The sequence below is a fragment of the Terrapene carolina genome, unplaced genomic scaffold (genome assembly GCF_002925995.2).
Source record: "Terrapene carolina triunguis isolate 2854851 unplaced genomic scaffold, T_m_triunguis-2.0 Scaffold250, whole genome shotgun sequence".
In the NCBI taxonomy this organism is placed as follows: Eukaryota; Metazoa; Chordata; order Testudines; family Emydidae; genus Terrapene; species Terrapene triunguis.
Window position 1 is genome coordinate 1,832,514 of NW_020664601.1, and position 12,542 is coordinate 1,845,055.

General features: G+C 42.1%; 1 protein-coding gene across 2 annotated transcripts in view; it reads right to left on the bottom strand.

Moving 5' to 3' along the window:
• The window catches only part of KMT5B (lysine methyltransferase 5B), a 54,898-nt gene extending 42,665 nt beyond the window's left edge, over positions 1-12,233 (bottom strand). For both annotated transcript variants that reach the window (XM_024209517.2, XM_024209516.2), the window contains exon 1: positions 11,607-12,233. The gene's annotated coding sequence lies outside the window, so the exon portion shown is untranslated. The remainder of the gene's footprint in view (positions 1-11,606) is intronic.
• Between the last annotated feature and the right edge of the window lie 309 nt (positions 12,234-12,542).

Genomic DNA, 12,542 nt, shown 5'->3' on the forward strand with positions numbered 1-12,542 from the left:
CCTGTGGGATAAGAGCCGTTGCTGAAGGGTAAGTGTGGAGTGGGCTCGCTGTCCAACCACAGCTCCACCCTATGGGCCCCCCATTCCCTGTTACATATCCTTGTTTTCCTGCACCTCTGCTGGGACAGTTATTAAAATTTTTCCTGAAAAAAATCGTAGCCTTAAGTATAACTATCTAAATCAGCTCTGAGTGATGATGCTTACATTTAGAGCCAATGTTGCATTTGGACAAAATTACCAAACAAGTGATGGATATCATATGGTGCTCAAATTCTTTGGTTGATCATTCAGTGCTGATAAATACAAAACACTTCAGTTTTGAAACCAAGTTCAGGAAATCCCCATTAAAAATTAACTGTCTCTGAAACATCTGGATAAATGGAATTTTGAATGACTATGTAGGGATTAAAAGTTACATTAGACCAAAATCTGGGATTTGCTATATTCATCCCTCAACTGGTAACAAAAGAAAGCCAGCTAGATTAAGAGAGCAGTGACAGGTATAATTCAAACCATAATGACTAGCAAAAATTTTTTGTACCATTATCATATGATTTTGGTAACAGATATTCTTTACATCATTAGTGCTAGAAATCAATGATTGATAATACCGAAAAAATTAGAATCCCAATTTTTCATAGTAGAAAGCATTCACTTCTACCTTCATCAGTTTGTGAGATCTCAGATACTCAAGTGTTGAAATTTGAGTGGAAAATGGCAAAGACAGTAATGAGAATGATGTGACTTTAAAGTCAAATATCTCAGTTTGCCACACACATGAAAGACTAGTAAATGTTTTCAAGCAATGGTCCTGGAGTAGTAAATAAAAAAGAAAACATGTTGATCCCCGATAGGGAAATATTCCATTGCAAGCACTGATATCTGAGGGAATAATATTGCAGCACAGTTAACTACAGCTTCTGGAAGCAGAGGAGACAGAATTTGAGTTCTAAAGGTCCACTTAAAAGTTCTGAGTGTGCCTAGTTTCTAAGTAGAATACTCCTCAACTGTCAGAACTGATGGAAACATATGCGATAAAGTAAGCAGATTATTTTCTAGTATACCTCCTGATAGACAACTGTATTTCTATGTGAAAGAACACTAACTTGTTTTGAACTGTAAAGCACAACTTGACATTACTCTAAGAAGAGCAATTAAAACAGAATGAACTAATAAGGAACACAAACAGCAGAGACAACTGACAACATTATAAATGGATGGGGGGGGGAGGAAGACATCAAAAGCAAAGGTTAAGTCTGTTAATTTAAAATTCAGAGTTTAAAACTGGTAGTGATCTAATGGCCTGAGGCTATCTCTACACCTACTGGTCCATGTAAAAAATTATGTCTAGCTCAATGGGCCAGTAGTAAGTAGTGTCACAATTAGAGCAGAAAATCTACAGTATGTAAATGACCGGCAAACCTTGCTTTTTGTTCACAGCCTTTTGCACAAATAATTATAATATCAGCAAGCCATTACTGCTTCTGTATACCACTGTAACTTGATCCTTGTGATCACAGGATTTGTAGAGAAAGTGATCTAGTTCTAAACAATCTGAAAATTGCATTTAGGTATGGCAGGAATCAGATTTAAATTGAAAAAGCAGGGTCCGTTTCTTAGCGTCAAATAAATGTACTGTACACAATGAGTTTGTCATACTCAATTTACAATATTACCAGTTGAAAAGTGTTGTATCCTAGCAGATTAGATTGCAAGATTTTTAGTGACCTAATCAGATATTTTAGAAAAATCTTTGAGCGCAATACATATAAATTCTCAACATTTGGGAAAAGTATGCCACATTGTTCAGTGTATGTTTTCATCAGTTAAAAATAATTCTATTAGGCATCCTATGCCTCCAAAGTGCTCAGTGACATATAATAAAGTAAATGTTTGTAATACAGATGGCTAGAAGTACTGTCAAAAGACTGCAAATAATTATTCAAACAAAAGGTAAAGGAAAAACATGACAAGTATGGACAGAAGATTTAACAAAACTACAAGCTCCAAAACCTACTAGAATGCTAATCCAAAGATCTAGAGCTTCAAGAACCTTTTCTGATAATTGTCATATCATAAAACAAAGTGAAAGTATTCAGAATGCAATGGAAAGCATATGACAAAAAAAATGGTTTGGAATTTTCCTCAGAAAAGCTATGCAGCAGGAAGTTTTGGTTAAGCCACTGCAGCTATGGAGGCAGATTATGTATTTCAATTAAATCTGTTTTAGCAACTCTTTGCTGTGAAGAGGTAACAAATATCATGTGGACATGAATTCAGTCCAGCATCTTTTTACATCCAGACTGAATTTTGCCAAGCTACAATAAAATGAAGTACAGGCAATTGAAGTCTGTTGGAAAGGAACTTTTTATTGTAGTAGATGAGTTCTAACATAACCACATTAAGTGCTTCTGTCCAACTGTGACATGAGAAAGAATCACATCAGTTACACTTCAGCCAGGAAAACAAACACGCTACATGAAGGAGGAAACTAGGCTTGAGTCAGTTTAACTCTGGTTCTGCAGATGCCACCGAAGAAGCACTATTTGTAAATTCAGCATAGGTAAAATTTTTTGGGGGGGAAGAGGGAGAGGATGGAGGAGGGGAATAATACAAGACAACAGTTTGGATAAGACAAGAAAGGAGGGAAAGGGGGACAGGAGAGAGATCCATGGGGGGGGGGGGGGGGAACAAAAACAAAAGCAAGGCTAACTTGCAAAATTTTAAGGTAAAGATGGTCTCTGTAGCCAAAAATTAAAATGCAATTAAGTGCTGATTATGCAAATTTATTAGACAAATACTTGTCAAGGGAAATACAAGAGACAGGAACGCCTCTAAGTAGGATATAGATGCAATTCTGGTGAAAACTCCAAAACAATTTACACCTTAGCAGGCAGGAAGGGGCAGTGGACTTCTCCGCAAGCCCAACTGGGACCCATCTTTCATTTGTCTGACTACTCCCACCTCTTTTATATTGGATTGGCATTAGCAGTTTTAGTTTGCAAGCCAGTTGTAGGTGTCTGCAGAATTTTGCATATCATGTATATGCTCCTTGGCACTACACTGAATTTCTTCCTAATTAACACACATCACCTCCAAGATCTGGTATCAAGGTCTAAAATCAAGAAACAGAATTTCTTTGATGACCAACACTGTTGCTAAGTCAGATGGAGGCATCAAAGCAAGAGACTCACTCACCATGCCAAACAAAAGTGCAGAATAAAATTTACGTTAAAAAAAAAAAAAAAAAAAACAGCCATAGAAGTATCATGGCCCCAATGGTAGATTTTATGAGGTTTAAATTAAATTCTGAAATAATTCTCTAACATTCTCTAAAATGTGGTACATTGTGCAACACTATTTAATTTGAACAATTAGAGAAAAAATGTAATTTCTCTTTAACACCCAGAGATCTAGCTAATGCTGTTGAAAGTCAAGTGCTACTATGAAAGAGGCAAAGTGCAAAAACTACACTTTCTAGTGTAGAATGTTTTACAGAGCCAATAAAACACAACAGGGGCAAGCAGATTTTTCAAAGTCCACTCTAGCTCAAAACTATATGTAAACATTACTACACAAACACAGACACGCTCTCTAAAGTGGCCTCTGTTTAGCTTGTCTTAGGGTTTTATACTGCCACCCATCACTGTAATAGCCATGTAGCCACATTAGAATGGCAATAGTGAAGTCCCCAGCATATCTGATGGAATCTCAGGCTCTCCTTCCTTTTCAAGTGGTAGAAACCTCTGCTTGGGGGTAAATTTTCACCCTCCACATACATTTAACTGCCCTTGTCAGTCTTTCAAACTAAATAACCCTATAAACTACATAAATAAGATCTAACTTGGGTTTCTCTGCAGGAAATTTACTAGCTAATTACACCAGTGTAACTCTTATTCTGGAACAAAGAGTGACCACATGGTGAGTTACACAAGTATAACTATAGTATAATTATACTGGTAAATTTCACCATGTAAACAAGCCCTTAGTTTCAATGTACAGCCTAATCTCATTCCACATCTCTCACACTTTGAGTGCTGACTTCAAGATGATAAATTCAATTACATTTATCAGCTTCTGAACTCTGTTGGAGATCTATTTTTTTTTTTATTAAACAGAGCACCTCTTACTGTGCTCTCTGAACACTCCCCAAAACTATAAGGTACACAAAGATAAAGTGGCTAATCATATATTTAAAAATGCCATATTGACATTACTACACATCCCCAGAAAGCACAGTGTAAAATGTAAAGTGCTGTGGTTAGTCATAAAGAATTAGATCATCTGGCAGAACCCTATTTAAAAGCATTCTTGCAATACTCATTTCACTAAGTTTTTTTCATGTCACTTGCCCACATTGCTTATTACAGTATTAATGAAATCACGCCACCAATATTAGACCTAGTCTACACTTGTAGCAGAGTGTAGGGTACATGTAGCTACACACCACAGTGAAAAATAAGCTGCATCCACACTCACTGTGCTGTGCAGCTACACGCAGCAGTAAAAAGCTCTGGAAGGGGGGAAACTTTTCCCTGGTACCCACCCCCTGCCAGAGAATTTTCCCACCTGAGTCTTTCATGGCAGCAGGGAAAGGCTCTGGAAGCAGAAAACTATATTGCTAAAAATAGCAGTGTAGATGTAGGAGGCATTGCTTGGGTGAGTAAAGCACCACATAGGACACATTCCTTAAGATTCAGGCATGTAGAGCACTCTACTCACCTAAGCTGTGCCTCACCGTCTATACCGGTATTTATACCCACGTGACCTAGGCATGCAGTGTCTGTACTCTGCACACTGCCATAAATGTAGACCTACCCTTAGAGTGCTGCAATATACCTCTGAATGTACTTTTTATAAACTTCTATTTTCACATTGTTACAGAAGCTGTAACTGTTACCTTTTTCTCTGAAGTTTCTTGTACTTCTGAACCAAAGGTGAAATGTTCTGGGAAGTTTATAATGGTTCAGTTTGGCCAATTCTGAGATCTCAAATGTATTTTTCAAAAGTTAAGTTTTTCAGATATCCTTTTGTGATGAAATATCTCAGAAGACAACTTTTTTTTTTTTAAAATGGAAGCTTGCTATGGATTTACCCCTTAACATAGACAAATGTCTTTGATAGGTTTGAAAAAAATTGGCCTAAAAATACTTGGGTAACACGCATTACAGAAACTGTAGACTGACTAGTTCCATCCCTCAAGCTCACAAAGGAATTACACAATCTTCAACATTTGACTGTTCTGGACCTACCTGTAAACAAACCATACCTCCCTTGAATTCCCTACTGCGTTTATTTAGATCACACATTAAATACAATTTTCATACGACTGGGACTTTACTACAGAGAGCACCAAGCTCTAGATCAGGGGTGGCCAACCTGAGCCTGAGAAGGAGCCAGAATTTACTAATGTACATTGCCAAAGAGCCACATTAACATGTCAGCAGCCCCCCCGATGAGCTCCCGCCCTCCCCGCTCCCAGCACCTCCGACTCCCTCCCCTCACCTCTGGATCAGCTGTTTTGTGGCATGCAGGAGGGGGAGTGGGAGGAACAAGGCTCAGGAGAGGGGGTGGGAAGGGGTGGCGTGGGGGCAGGGCCTGTGGCAGAGCCAGGGGTTGAGCACCCCCCGGCACATTGGAAAGTTGGTGCCTGTAGCTCCAGCCCTGGAGTCGGTGCCTATACAAGAAGCCGCATACTAACTTCTGAAGAGCCGCACGTGGCTCCGGAGCCACAGGTTGGCCACCCCTGCTCTAGAAAGCGTGTTTTGAAACTGGCAGAACATCCAGCAAAAAAGTTGCCAGTTATGCTGGACTCTTGTTGATTGGGTGAAAGGTAGGCTTGACGGCCTTTCCATTGAGCACCCAAGCTACTAATTTCAAGTTTTGCATGCTCTGTAGGATGCATTGCCTAGAGAATATGCAAGATCTTAACTAAACTTAAAACTGGGACATTGCCAACATGATCATAACAGACAAACCAGTCTGCTTACCTGTGTTATAGTTCTAATAATCTAAGGTATTATCTATAATAATTTTTAAAAATCCAGTTTACTTTTCAGTATTTATGCTGTTTACATTTTTCAGTGGGGAAAATGAAAGTCAATCTAGTCAGTTTTATTCTTTTTATAGGCAGTGTAACTGATTGCAGTGATGCAGGAGTTTGGACATAGACTTCAAACACTGCAAAAGTGTCCATTTAAAGCAGCTGGTTTTGCTTTTTTAATTTGTGGAAAGATTTCTCATTGGTCTTAAATTCTTTGTAAAAACAAGCTTTTGCAAAACTTAAGTTTTTCCTCAAGTTTTTTTTTTTTTTTTTTTTTTTTTAAACTGATCAAAAATGTCTTCACAGTCCTGAAAAATAAAACCTAATATATGGTTTAAAAGATAAAATTTCAACAAAAAAGTTACGTTCGAGATTTTACATACGCTAATAAGAAAAACAAAAAACGTAGTTTCACAGAAAACAGGCACATATCCTGCAAATACTTATACAAATCCTTAAAAATGAGTGAACTACTCATAGGTTTAACGGGACTATTACCTGTACTGCTGTACTACCAAGAGGCATCATTGTGGTAGGGATGATCTAAGGCATTGCAGTGAACACTATATAGTGGCAAGACATATGAATTATTGTTGCAGTTAGAACCATAATGGAATTTCTTTAATTTTAGGAAAGTATCACTGTAAAGCCACAAAAATTGGTAAGGTGGCCCAGGCCAGTTTAAGTTTGAGCGTATGGTGTTCAAAGAATGAAATCAAATAAGCTGTGGACTCACTTCTGCAATATTCACCATATCAGAGATGTAGAGCTTAATTCAGTGTAAAAGGAAACTTTAAAATAAGCCTCAACACATCCACAACAAAGGTGATATAAAGTATACAAGTGGCATTTACTCTAATCTGCCATACTAGACATCCCTCATTAGTAACTGTATTATTTAAAGCCAACAGACAAGTTTCTCATTATAGTTTGAATTAAAATAAGATACAACCAACTACATTCATAGAACCTGTTTTGCTTTCATAGCAGTCACAATTCAAACTGTTTGGGAAATCTTATGGAAAACCAAAACCGTCTGATACATCAGTTCAACCACTGCAGGCTCACAATGGGATAAAAACCCAATGTTTCTTTTTGCAAAGTGGAAAAACCTCAAATGACAGCCACTCTTTTCACTGTGTTAGAACCTCCTATGTAGCACCCAACCTTAACAAGGAATCCACTTTGTCACAAGAGGAATTTCTGAAGAGGGAAAGGGAAAAAAGAGGGATTTGGAAAGCAGCACAGGATGAAGTAGATTACACACTCCAACACCCAGAGATCAGTAGTAATTCCACTTTACACCACAAGAAAGCTGTCAGTCTCAGAAAGGAAGCCAATGAGGAGAGAGTTAACTAATTAAGATTAAGACTAGGCTCTCAGGTAAATTTAAGGTTGGGTAGGGAGAAAAGTGAACACTAAAGAACCACATCTGTTTAAAATTCCTCCTCTTACCCTGCCTTTTTAGTTTGACACAGTTGAGACTTCTGGAGAGATGGGTTAAAGTGAAGCAGTGGAAAGTATTATTTTTGGATCTGGACAAAAACTATGTCTGCCTATGTTGGATAGCCCTAATGATTGAACAAGAGACACAAACTTCATCATCTTCAGTATCTCATTGGTCTTTCTACTGAACAAAGGTCTTCACATTAAAGGAGAAATCCCCGATTTTGGCATAAGATGCCTAGCCTTGACGCAGTGATGCCAGCAAATGCAAGCAGAGCATGATGTTAGATGCAAGTTATTGATGACACATAGAGGGCATACTTAGGAACCACACCCCTCAGCAATGATGTCTTTCACTTCCTTTTCTTCTTACTTCAGGAGATAATCAAGTAAAGGGAGCATCATGTACCAAAGTCTGATTTGATATTGGGGCACAACAGCCTGATAATTATCAACATAAATCTCTGACAAACAAAAAGTACACTTCCGCCCAATACATCTTCTTGACTTCTTTGTCAGATGGAGCAGAACATCCAACCCTAGAACCCTTTGGGCCTACACAGCAATGAAACAGCCCCGCAGTCTGAGCATGAGTTGGGTGGTATGGGCCAGCTGCAGGTTTTTCTTTGCTGTGCAGACATACCCCAAGATGTGGGATGTTTCAACATGAGATGGATTAAAAGGGGAGGCATGGAAAAGGAATCTGGAGAAGACTGCTCAAGGATCCTGAAAACCTCAGAGAAAAGACTCATAGCAGAGACCAAAAGGGAATGAGAATCTGCCCAATCAAAGCTCTCTTGCGAATGGAGCTGTTCAGGAGAGCCTCCAAGCCCATCTCAGATGTTGTTGTGGCCAACACAGGCAACTCCCCTCCCCCCGCCCCCCATATTAGAGACTCTGAATGCTCAGACCCTGGTACACTCCCAGATTCAAAGGAGAACTCACCACAAAATAACTCTGAAGAGGAAAAATGCACTGCCACCAAAGAACTAACACTACCCCCAAAACAAAAAGTCTCCAATGCAGAAAGGGGCATGTTCCCTAGATCAGCTGGTCCCTGTCTGGGAGCAAACACTGTCAGAGCCTTCAGAGGCAATAGAGCTGGCTACCTCAGTACCAACTCTGCCTCAGAAGAGAACACAGAGCATTCTGCCATCATGGAGCTGGATGAAAATCTTCGGCCTGACATCAAAGGTTTCTGCTTCCCTACTTTAAAGGGGTCTGAAGCCAACAAAGAGTTACTCTGTCCCTACACAGATATGGGGCACTGAGGCAAGGACAGATCCACGGATCTAGTTAATAAGACCTCCATAATTAGGAAAACAGGAGGCTTAGTGCGAGCGCCCTTCAGGCCCAAGGAACGAAGGTTCAGCATTCCGAACAACCACCCAGGCAATGACCTTTTCTCCAAGGCACATTATACACGGAGTTCGTGCATCCAACCCTAGGAGGACAGGGAACCATGAGATAACGCCACCTAGATCAGACTTTTCACACCACTGATTCAGTGGGGTCCAGATCAGACATGATGCCTCAGAATCCAGATTTTTAGACTAACTCCTACACACGTAAACCCTAAACCGTAGAAAAGCTATTTACATTACCAAAAACTATTAGTAATAAGACGGGGGAAACAAACTAAGCCTCTGTACACAAAGCAAAAATCCCTATGCCTGTAAATGACTATGGAAAGGAAACAAACACACACTAATGGCATTGCATATGTCTATCATTTTGGCTCCAAATGTTCGGTGCCATGTGGGAGCACTCATGCAGTCCCAAAAGGCACTACTTTTCTAAAAGATTTATGAAGCTCAGTGACACTGGAAGACTATATCCCACAAATGGGAATATGCAGAGGCTACCTCAGAACAGCAGACTGACATTCATGGTAAAATCATGCGAGATAACATAGAATCCTTACTGTGATAAGTTAGAGCATGTGTCTTAGGCTAAACCACTGTACTATATGAACTGAAAGGAATACTGGGAACTGCAGTCCAATGTATCAGATTAGAACTAACATATATGAAACCTCTTCAATGTTTATAATGAATACACATGGATCTGTTCTATCATGACAAGCATTTAGAAAGATCACAATATATAAAAATTCATGTACTAAGTAAGATAATGTAGCTTCATTAAACAAATGTTATTTCTACTCTTTAACTAGGTGTTATTTTGATGAATAAACCAAATAGAATTTAGGACGCGTACGTCTTGTAACCAAAAAAAAAAAAAAAATCTTATTTTAGGGCAATTTAATTATGTTTCAAATGCATTTTTACTACCATTATACTTCTGAGACATTAGTATATTTCAGCTATCTTAAACAATCTTGAACAAATTCAGCCTAGAGGTTAACTTTTAACAAAAAATGAAATTGAAGGATGTGTGTATGCATGTTCATACACAGCTGTATTCTGAAAACGCATTCTAATAGTTCTGATTAATTTATTAAACTTGAAATAACCCCAATCTTATGAATTTTAAATTTGAGTGCAACTTTATGAAATCCTTTCTATAGTCAATATATAATCTGACGCTCATTTGGCTCAAATAAAACTCACCTTTAATTTGCTAATTTACAATGTAATCAGTTTTTTCAATGTTTTGTTGAAGGCAGAATGCATGTACTTTCAATTTACCCTAGATTTCAATGGAAATATTATAAACATACATGCGATCAATACACAGAAACCATTAGGTAATTATTCAAGACTATATATAAAAGGATTCTGTCACAAATTTGTTAAGACACCTCTGTAAAACTTCACACATTTTCCCCATGGTTTCTCTTTCAGAGAGGAATTTCTTAAAAGACCATTTAAATTCCAAGTCCCCAGTACAAGTTTGATTCTGGATGAGGATACACATTTTCCTTCCTCATGATCCCTGTTGTAACTTCAGACCTTTTGGTCTTTCAACAGAAAACAGGAGACATTTCAATATAATGGCAATGTCTTCAGAACCAAGAATGCCCATTCAAAACAGAAACAACAAGGAGTCTTTAAGGTGCCACCGGACTCCTTGTTGTTTTTGTGGATACAGACTAACACGGCTACCCCCTGATACATTCAAAACAGGTTTAATAAAAAGCCAACTAGCAGAGATTTAACACAGATTAAAAGATTGTAATATTATTTATTCATACATAGCAACGAAGGATGCAAACTCTACAACTGAACTCTAGTGATCAGATCTCTTAATATCAAAGTTGCCAGCACAGTAACGAGCTTCTGTCCTCAGTTTCCACACATACCCAAGCAACTGCTCCCCAAACCCTAACCGCAGAGAAGAAATGGATTAGGGGGAAGCTCCTTCTGATCGCCAGGGAAGATGCAACTTTATGCTATTCTCCTCTCTGCCTCTTCTCTAATGCTGTGCTGCCCCCTTGAGGTCGCCTCCTGCCTTCTCTGGACTATGTGAACAGACACCCCAGTCCCTTCGAAGGATTCGAAGTCCTCATTCTTCCTGGTCACTGCAGCCAAAGGTGTCACGGTCACCCAGCCCCCTCTTTTCCTCCACACCCAACGAGTAGACGGAACACCCTGAGCCACTTCCCTTGTCAATCAATTCCTCCCCGGCCGACGGAGCCGCCATGGGTCCCTTTAAATCCCCGAGAACCAGAGGATGTCAGCTGTCAGAGAGCAGCCCACCGCCCGCAACATCCCCGGGTGGGACCAGGCTCTCCTCGCTGTGGCACCCAGCCACACTGCGATCCCCCGGGGACAGACACACACGCCCCCCCCCCGCGAGGGGGACACACGGCTGGCACCCCCCGCCCCACACCCCACCCCCCCCCCGCCCCCCCCCCCCCCGGCGCCCCCCCCCCCCCCCCCCCCCGGGATCCAAGCCATGCCCCCGGCGCAGCCCCCACCGCCCCAGCTACTGCCTCCCGCGACCCCTCCCCCAGCCCCCCCAACAGAGTCACCCCCACATTAACTGCCCCGTCTGTCCCCGTGCCAGCTCACCATGACTCCCCTCCCCCAGCAGCCGAGGACCCCCTGGGCTGGGGACCCCTCCCCGGAAGGGGATCGCCCCCTTGGGCACGGCCCCCCCGAAACGGGGCCCCTGGCCGCTTAGCAGCCCCCCCACCCCACTGAACACTTACCGCCTGGCTGCCCCTCCGCGCTGGGGTCCCCGCCGCCGTCCCCGGCCCCGCCGCCGCTGCCCCGAGCTCCAACCAGAGGAAAATTAATCATAAAAATAATAATAATAATTCCAGGGGGAAAAATGGCGGATTAAAATCCAAGATGGCGGCAGCGAGGGCCGAACGCTGTAGGGCAGAGCCGCCTAGAGATCCATCCGCGGGGCCCCGCGACAAAGAGTCCCCTGGGCCCCCTCGCAGAGACCCTGCGGAGCGGTGGCGATACAGTCACCGCCTCCTGCTTCTCCGCGGGGAGCCCCCGGCACTTGGCTCACACACTCAGAGCGGCCTCCGCTGCGCTCCCGGGTCCCTTCTCTTCCTCCTAGCCCCGCTGTCTCCTCACACAGCCGAGAGAGGCGCCTCCTGTCCGTGTGCTCCAAGGCGGCGGAGGAACACGCCAAGCCTAGCCCTGCTAGATCTCTCCTCGCGGCGGAGGAATATGCCTCAAAATAAATCCCTTCTGTCTCTTCACGCTACTTCACAGAGCGAAGGGGCAACGCCGAACGGGTCTCTCAGTTTGCGCCTCACCTGTGGCGGAGCAACAGTACGGCGAACGACTCCCATGACCTCTCACACTGCTCTGAGCCGAGCGGAAGGATTCAGACAATCACACTGAAACAAGTTCCGGCCACACCAGAGATTTACGGAGCGGCCGCGGCGGAGCACGAAAATAAGTCCTGGATACTAGTAGACTCTAAAAGATCCTTCCACCGCCGATTGCCCTTTAAATACCAGGCACTGGCCGCGGCGGAAGGAAAACGAGTCCCTTCCACCCCCTGCGCAGGGAGTGAGAATCGCTCGAGACGCGGTGTTCGCACACACAGAGGAGACCTGTCCGCCTGCGGGAGAGGCCAGCGGGGTTCTGAGGGGGATGTGTCCCGTCCCCTCCCACCCCACTTC